General features: G+C 32.4%; 1 long non-coding RNA gene across 1 annotated transcript; it reads left to right on the top strand.

The window, feature by feature from the left end:
• Window positions 1-2,523: 2,523 nt before the first annotated feature.
• Window positions 2,524-8,345, top strand: LOC308640006. The gene is made up of 3 exons (XR_014020152.1): window positions 2,524-2,632; window positions 6,881-7,000; window positions 8,008-8,345. It is a non-coding gene; the product is annotated as an uncharacterized lncRNA (long non-coding RNA).
• Window positions 8,346-9,903: the final 1,558 nt, after the last annotated feature.

Below are 9,903 nucleotides of genomic sequence, written 5' to 3' on the forward strand. Positions count from 1 at the left end.
TCTGTGTGTCCTCTATTCTGTACCATTGGTCTACTGGCCTGTTTTAGTGCCAATACCATGCTGTTTTTGTTACTATTGCTCTGTAGTATAGTTAAGGTCTGGTATAGTCATACCACCTTCTTTGCTCTTCCTGCTTATAACTGCTTTAGCTATTCTGGGATTCTTATTTTTCCAGATGAATTTCATGATTGCTTTTTCTATTTCTATGAGAAATGTCATTGGGATTTTGAACAGAATTGCATTAAATCAGTATAGTGCTTTTGGTTGTATGGTAGTGTTGATAATATTAATTCTGCCTATGCAAGAGTAAGGTAGATCTTTCCATCTTCTAAGGTCTTCTTTGATTTCTTTCTTTAGGGTTCTGTAGGTTTCCTTGTATAGATCTTTCACCTCTTTTGTTAGGCTGATTCCCAAATATCTTATGTTTTCTTTTTTTGAAGTTACTGAAAATGGGGTAGATTTTCTTATTTCCTTCTTGAGGCTTTGTCACTGAAGTACAGAAATGCCTTTTTTTAATGTGTGTTAATTTTATATCCTGGTGATTTGCTGAGTTCATTTTTCTAGAAGTTTTCTGGTGGTGCTTTTGGGGTCTTCTAGGTATAGAATCGTATTTTCAGCAAATAGTGCTAATTTAAGTTCTTTTCCTGTAGTTATTTTTTTTAATTTCTTTCATCTGTGTAATTGCTCTTGCCAGTGTTTCAAGAAATATGTTGAATAGAAATGGTGAGAGAGAGCACCCCCTGTCTTGTTCCAGTTTTTTGAGGAAATGCCTTTAGTTTTTCTCCCTTTAGAATTATGTTGGCCTTAGGCTTAATGTAGAGAGCTAATATGATGTTGAGGTATGTTCCTGTTGTCTTAAGTTTTTCTAATTTTTTTTAACATGAAAGGGTGCTGTATTTTGTCAAATGTTTTTTCTGTGTCTCTCGAGATGATCATATGATTCTTATTTTTAAGTCTATTGATGTGATGAATTACCTTTTTTGATTTACATATGTTGAACCAACCCTGTATTCCTGGACAAACCCCACTTTATCTTGGTGCACGACCTTTTTAATATGTTTTTGTATTTAATTTGCCAGAATTTTATTCAAATTTTTTGCATCTATGTTCATTAGAGATATTGGCCTGAAGTTTTCTTTCTTTCATTTGTCCCTGCCTGGTTTGGGGATCAGGGTGATATTGGCCTCATTGAATGAGTTTGGACATGCTCCTTCTTTCTCTATTTTCTGAAATGAATTTAATAATATTGGTATTTTGAATTTCTTCTTTAAAGGTCTTGTTTAACTCAGCAGTGTATCTATCTGGGCCTGGACTTTTCTTGGTTCATAAGCTTCTGATGGCATCTTGTATTTCATCATTTAATATTGGTCTGTTTAAATTTTGTATGTTTCCTGATTCAATCTGGGCATATCATATGACTTAAGAAATTTGTTTATGCCTTCAATGTCTTCTATTTTATTGGGGTATACATTTTCAAGATAATTTCTAAATATCCTCTCTATTTCTGTAGTGTCTTTTGGGATATTGCCTTTTTCATCATGTATGCTGATAATTTGAATTTTTTCTCTCCTTCTTTTCATTAGCATAGCTAGGGATCTGTCAGAGAACCAACTTTTTGTCAAGGTTTAATTGTTTCTTTTAATTCAATTTCAGTTCTAATTTCAATTATTTCTTGCCTTCTAATGCTTTTGCTGTTGATTTGTTCTTCTAGGGCTTTGAGATGAAGTATGAGATCAATTATTGACTTTTTCTTCTTTTAAGGAATGAACTCCATGCAATGAAGTTTCCTCCTAGTACTGCTTTCATAGTGTCCAGGAGATTTTGATATGTTGTGTCTATGTTCTTGTTTACCTCTAAGAATTTTTTAATCTCCTCCTTGAAGTCTTCTGTAACCCATTATTCATTCTATTGTACCAAATTTATTCACTCATTTAACTGCTTATAGAACTTGAAATAATTCAAGTTTGTCTTTTCACGAGGTGGAAGTGTCACTTTACATGTCTCCGAACATTAATATTTTATGAATATTTTACACATTGAGAATGTGTCATGGATGATACTTGAAACTAATTGTATTGGGGAGTTCAATCTATCTCATGGATAGAAAGCAGAGAGAATAGGAACCAGACTGTTTTCAAAAGCTTTTTTACCAGTCTTTTTGTCTCCCTTGTGCACAATCTCCTTATGAGAATATCTTTGACAACTCTGATTTGCATCTGGAATTTCTGCCAAATTTCACATTCACTGATGGCAGAAAAGTTAGGAGTTGGGCTTTTATTCAGTGCTTGGATTATGGTATATATCCTTCACTTCACTCTGATATGGAATGTATATACTGTTTTTAGACTTATGTATTTTCCTCTGAATTAGATAATGCAAAGTATCTTATTCCATAATTAAAGTCACTCTCCTTCATGACAGTAAGTTCTACTAACTCTTAATTCATATTAAAAACTGAATAATGGTTTGGTCCATGTTCTATTGATCTAACAATTTTTATTTCAGGAGCCATTGACATTCAGGGATGTGGCTATTGATTTCTCTAAGGAGGAATGGGAATGCCTGGATCCTGCTCAGCAGAATTTATATAGAGAAGTGATGTTGGAGACCTACAGCAACCTAGTCTTTGTGGGTGAGCATAACTTTCCTTCAAAATTCCTAATTATCATTATTTAGTTTTCTTCCCTTGAAGTATATCTTTTGGGAACTTCTCCACAAGAATGTGTTGCAGATTTATGCTTTCAATAAAGAAGATGTTTTAGTTCTTGGTGCTGACTAGACAATGTTAATGATGTTTATTTTCATCCTTAATGTTTTCCTTTGTTGGCATGATATATATCTTTCACTTGACATATGGTTGACTTAGAGGAATGCAGTGATGTCAAATCCTGTGGCCCACATATACTAGAGGACATAGTTGAGGTAGAGGAGGAAATCTAAATTCAAAAAGGTTCATTGAGACATTATCCAGCAGAAAACACTTTTTAGAAGCTTTGAATTTTTTCTCTTGTTATCATAGAAAAACCTGTCCTGTGTTTTGTGCTTTAAAATTATGTAGTATCCTGCTTTTCCTCCAGTAATATTTCCATACATTCAAATTAACAACAAAACACTCCCCTTGCCTTGTGAGTGTCAATATTATCTGACAGCTCTTCCATAATTTTAAAAATATTTTTAGTTGTTAATGAATTTCCTATTTGTCCATATATGATACGGAGAATTGAACCCAGGGCCTCTCATATGCTAGACAAGCTCTTTAACACTACTCTACAACTCCTGCCCTTCTTCCATTATTTGCAGGAAAGTATGCACATTTATGGAGACCTCTAGGTCCACCCATTGTAATACATTACTATCATAAGTCAGTGTCTCTCATCTTATTTGTATATATTTTTTCACTAAAATTTTCTTATCACTGTTCTTTCTGATATGTGTAATGGATTTTCTGTGAAATTATCTGCCATGGAATGAATGTCAAGTTGGACAAAGACTGCTGTTTTGAGAGATGGTGTAAGTTTTATTTGAGTTAGAGGATTTGTAAAATAATACATCTGTACATATTTACAATTTGGTTGTTTTTTTCTCTTTTTTTAATTGTGTACAGTAGGTTCCATGTTATAGACTGGGTTTGCTAATATAAGTTAATTGCTTCACAAACTAAGATATGTATGATTCTTCTTTGTATTGCCAAAATATTATATGTGCTTTTGCTTGTATAAATATTAAGCCTCTTTTGTACATGACTTTTGTATTTTATCTTGATTGGCCTTTCATTCTGCCCATGTATGTAGAAATTGAAATTTTCTATGTGTAATTGTATTGGGGATTGATGGCTGTGATACTCTCATGCTGAACTACACCCCAAGCTCCTTTTCACTCATATTTGGAGAGAGGTTCTCACTAAGTTATTGAGGATGTCTTAAAATTGCAATTCGCCTGCCTCAGACTTCCTAGTAGTTGAGATTACATGCATGCTCATCATTTGTATATTGATGAGCTTGTTCTTATTTCAAGGATAAGGACCACATTATTTTAAATGTAGCTTTGAGAAATGTTGCAATTCTCTTTATCTATTAATTTTCAGTGTAATCAAAACCACAAAGTAAAACTTACTGTCTCCAAAATTGTAAATATACAGTTCAGTAACATTAATTCAAATTGTTATGCAATATATCTCTACAAAGTTTAAATCTCAAAAGAAAAAAAAACCCACAATGCATAGGAAGCAAGGGCTCATTTCTGTCTCCTCATCACAAAACTATTCCCTTTTGTTCAGAAAGCTTCTTTTTTAGTTTAGAGAGGTCATGTTCGTAGAATTCTGCAGTATTCTTTCTGTGACATTTCAGTTAACCTAGTGTACATACATTTTGTAAAATATATAATTAGAATACATGCTTTCACTTCAAAGTTCTGTAGTTTTATATTCCAATATGGCTCATCGTTCTTTTCACGGGATATTTGGTTTGCATCCCCCATGATGGCTCTGTTGAATAACAATGTAACAACACTGGTGTGCAATGTTTTTAATTTGCTATTGATGTGAGGGCTTATTGCCACACTCATTAAGAACTCCATCTACTGACTCCATGTTTGCATTTACCATTAAATGCTATAACGTTTAGTATATTTTTTTGCTGGGAAATAACCTTATTTGTATTTTGGGGGATATTCATACAATTTTAAGGTAAGATTTCTCTGAAAAAAAATTTTTAACAATGGGACGTTAATGAATATTACATGGAGCCTCTAGTTAACTTTAAGTAGTATAAACATCTTTAAATTTAATCTTTCAATTTTGAACAACAGCATGCCCAAGAGTGTTCAATCAACTGACACATATTTAGGGATTTTTGAAAATCCCTACCACTTTTGACTTCAAATGCTTATTCCATGTTGGTTACAAAATAACTATCACTTAAATATTTATTAAACTTTGTTTTAATATATAAAATTGATCTAATCAGCACAATATTCCACTTGTGATTAAGAACAGGGATTCTATGTCTATCGTAGTTTCAAAATATTTTCAAAGTCTTATGCTTTGCAATTACCATTTTGCGTCACTGTATTTCCCTTTTCAGTAAGTGGGGATTGATGTCTCTTAGTATGACAGTGATTCTTTGTTTTCATTCAACCCTCTCAGTGTTTTCTTTGTGTGTTTGGGAAGTATGAAGTACGTAGCGAATGTATTTACTCTTAATTCAGAACCTAGGGAAAAGGTCCTTTTCTCTCTTTTGCCTCTTTTCAAAGTTTTTTTTTTAAATTTAAAAGTCTTCTATGTCCTATAACTGTCTTAAACTATGTTTTGTGTACTATAATTTAGACAGCCCAGGTTTTGTTCGATCACTTTTGTATGTGTCATTATTATATCCTTTTGCTTTCAGTATGTGTGTGTTCTTAGATTTAGAGTATCCTGTAGACTACCTACAGTTGCAATATTTAGAGTTAATTCAGATATCCAAGGTTTATTTTGATCAGAATTTTTTAATCTTGCAGTTGCCAACAAAAAACTCTAAAAATGAAGAATCTCCTACTCATAATTTGTATGAGTATCAACTTGACTTCACTTTATTAAAAAACTGAATATATTTATGTGTCCTTTTAAAATTATATTATTGTTACAGGTGTATATGCCAATTAACAGTATTGTTGCTATGCTTTTTTCTTTCAAATTCTATTGCAAAATTACATGTTTGGAGACCCATCATTACATTAAAATAGAATTGTTTTTGCCAAGAAATATTTAAAATTTCATATGACTTATGATGCTGTGCACTTACATTTTATTATGGAGGATTACATTTAGTAATTTTTGGAGAACAGATCCAGTGATGATGAATAGTGTGTGTATTTTTATATGTTTAAAGTCTTCATTTTCCTTCTCTTTGGAAAGGTAGTAGCTGTGAATATAATGTCTTGGTTGATAATTTTATTCTTTCATCCCTTGAATATAGATAGACTCAAATTCCTTCCTGTGTTGTGAAGATTCAAATAAGGATTTCACAATTATATAATTACACATTTCTAGGTGACCCATCTTTTTCTCTTGGATGCTCTCAGTATTCTGAGTTTTTAAACTTGGATTAAAACCTACTTTGAGTCTTTACAACTTGGAGAAAACTGAGCTGCTTGGATGTTTCATTTTTCCTATTTTCTGAGATGTGTTTATTAGTACTGGAAAGAGAACTAAAGGGCGATTTAGCACTTTGCATTTTTTACTTTGTCTGGCCTTCAAAATTTGATCCTCTAGCTCAATCTCCTATGTTGCTTTGTACAACCACCCCTGACTCTTTCAGACGTTTTCTGAAGAAAGTCTTTAAACATACACTTTCTCCTTATTACTATTAACAAATCTTGACTAATTTTTATTCTGGTTTTTGTGTGTTGGTTTAGTTCAGTAAACTTCTTTTAAATGATTATTGACTATTCCCTTTGAGTAATTCATAACTTTCCTTACAGTTGATTTAGCCATGTTTTTTTTTCTGTTGGTAAGCAGGAAGCCCTTTTTGAACAGTCCCCAAATATTCACATGTTTCAGATTTTTATATTTTAATAAAACAGAAGAAAGTTGGTAGAGTTAAAATATATTCTGAATGAGGAAAATCTTTGTGTAACACAATGGATTTTTCTCTACTATATTACTCTCCATAGTAATGTACTCATCTTCGATACTGTGAACACAAAGAGGAATAGAAAAATTTTCAAAGTAATTTTCTGTGTGTATTTTTATTTGATTTATATATTTCTACAGTAATGATAGACTTGGATTTAAAAATCCACTCCCCTGTTGATGTTATTTTTGCTGTAATTTCTTAGGTTTGCAAAATATACTCAGCCCAGTACAGTAAGTAAACATGTTTGTTATTTTTATTTATTACAGCCATGACTTCTCATCATCCTCGAGAAATTTTACCAGAGCAGGAAATAAAAGAGAGAGAAGGAAGATATGGAAAGTGGGACTTTGACTATTTACAACCAAGAAAACAATGGGAAAATATAGGTGAGAGTAAAGTTCAAAAATTGTATTGTAATAGACAAAATCAATCAGTAGTCCCTATTTATGATAAAAATTTTATGGTCAAAAGACACCAGAGAAAATTAATATCTGAAACAAAAATTCAATGTATTCCAATTATTTTGAGGAGTTTTATATGTATTTTAAGAATAAATCCATAGCCATTTTTGAACTGAAAGGCAATGTGGAAAATTTGAAATCTAGTCCATGCATCAGTTTTTAACTTGGCCAATTATAAAAGTAGCACTGAGTTAAAATTCCAGTCAAACATTTGCACAGAAAAGATATTTCTAAAAGTGAACCTTTTGGGAGTTTCTTTATAAAATGTCCATTTTTCTGAAACAAAAGATGAATTTCTCCTTGTGCCCAAATGGACAAAATATTAAAATTTGTAGAAAAATTTCTACTTCCCACTATTGCTCAATGACAATTCTGATACAGATTTCTGAAAAGTGCACTATATAGATAATGCTATAAGTAACACAATAAGCCATGTCTCTACCCTGAGTAATGACAAGTATATTTACATTGGTGATAAAAATTATGACTATAGAGAAATCCTAATTCTTTTCTAAAGGAAATTTATCAAGATGAAAAATGTAGGAAAGTCTTGCTTCAGTGATCAAAAACTAGTATTCATTAAAATATTCATAGTGAAGACAAAAGTTGCAAGTGTAAGATATGTGAAAGGGCTCTTAACTACAGTGCAGAGCTTGCTTAATACAAGAGAATTTATAGAGAAAGAGAGCCCGATAAGTAGGGAAGGTATTGAGCAGGCAAATGCTTTGATATATTTTTTAAACACAGCAGATACTATGACAGTGATAAATTCTACAAATTTAAAGAATGTGAAAAAACTTTTAGTGAAATGTTACAACTTGTTAAGTATCAGAGGATTTATACTGAAGGAAAGACCTGTAAATATAAAAAGAGTGGGAAAGCCTTAAAAAGTTTTTCAACCCTTACTCAACATTAAAAAATTTATTCTGCAGAGAAGACCTACCAGTGTGAAGAATGCAATGCACTCAAGAACTTTACTCAACATCACAGTGTTCATACAGAAGATATGCCATGCAAATGCAAAGAATGTGACAAAACTTCTAATGAAAGCTCCAATCTTATTTGTCACCAGTGGACACACCCTGGAGTGATGCCCTACATGTGTAAACAATTTTGCAAAGGTTTCAGTAGAAAACCAAGCCTTAAAAATTACCACAGAATTCATACTGGAGAGAAGCTCTTCAAATGTAAAGTATGTGGCAAAAGTTTTAATAGAAATTCACATCTTGATTGCCACAACAGGATTCATACTGGAGAGAAGCCCTACAAATGTAAACTGTGTGGCAAAAGTTTCAGTCATAAATCATCACTTACTCATCACCATCGAATCCACAGTGGAGAGAAGCCCTACAGGTGTAAAGAGTGTGGCAAAGCTTTTAATAGCATCTCACATCTCTATTGCCATAACAGGATTCATACTGGAGAGAAGCCCTACAAATGTAAAATGTGTGGCAAGAGTTTTACTCACATATCATCACTTACTCCCCACCAGCGAATTCACACTGGGGAGAAGCCCTACAGCTGTGAAGAATGTGGCAAAGCTTTTAATAGCATCTCAAAACGTATTTGGCACAAAAATATTCATACTGGAGAGAAGCCCTACAAATGTAAATTGTGTGGCAAAAGTTTTTATACAAACTCACATCTCTATTACCACAACAGGATTCATACTGGGGATAAGCCCTACAAATGTACAGTGTGTGGCAAGAGTTTTAGTCAAAAATCATCACTTACTCAGCACCAGCGAATCCACACTGGAGAGAAGCCCTACAAATGTAAAGAATGTGGCAAAAGTTTTAATCAAAAAATAACACTTACTCAGCACCTGAGAATCCACACTGGAGAGAAGCCCTACAAATGTAGAGAATGTGGCAAAGATTTTAATCAACAATCATCACTTACTCGACACCAGAGAACCCATACTAGAAAGAAGTCATATAAATGTGAAGAATGGCATAGCTTTTAATATTGAAGATCACATCTTACTAAACATTATAGATTTTATACTGGAGAGAAGTTTTACAATGAAAACATTGCATCAGTGTCTTTAAGGATGAATCAACCCTTATTTCACAGTAGTTCAACACTATTTCACACCAGCGATATGATAGCACAGAAATTATATAAATGTAAAATAGGTGACAGAGTCTCCAATAGTTGTTCACAACCTACTCAACACCTCAGAATTCATACGAGTGAGAGGACGTGTGGAAAAATTTTTGCAAAGCTTTTGGCCATTGATCAAACATTTTTAAAACACTGGAGGATTTATAGCATATAGAAACCCAAGAATGTGTCCAAGTCTGTATTCAAATTTCCGACATTATTTAATTTCTGACTTAATATCTGTAGCAAATGTGGAGTAGCATTTTTCCAAAGTGTGTACCTTAGATAACAGCAAAATATTTACAAAAACACCTTGACAAATATAGTAAGTTTCTTATCTATAGCCCATCTCTTGTAGTATTTGGGACCTAGGTAGAAAAAAAAAACATTTAAATGTAGAAAATGGGTATTTGCTTTTGATATTTGCTGAAAATTTTTTTAACATCTTACCAGATATTGTAGAAATAAGGAAATACAAGTATAGAATTGTGCATCCCTAAAAGGATATAATTTTAGTATAAATCAACAATTACTAAAGAGTCTCATTTTTCACAACTGGAGAAATAATAATACTCAGAGTTGATTATTTCAGAAGGCTCTTAAGATTTATATGAAATTTAAAATTTAAATTTTTAAGAGCCTCTTAAACTTAGGGGCACTTAATCAGAAAACCACATCCTAAGATTTTTTTTTTCATTTATATTTAGAGATAGGTTTTGCTA

Source organism: Spermophilus citellus (genome assembly GCF_964194105.1).
Source record: "Spermophilus citellus genome assembly, contig: SCAFFOLD_431, whole genome shotgun sequence".
Classification (NCBI taxonomy): domain Eukaryota; kingdom Metazoa; phylum Chordata; class Mammalia; order Rodentia; family Sciuridae; genus Spermophilus; species Spermophilus citellus.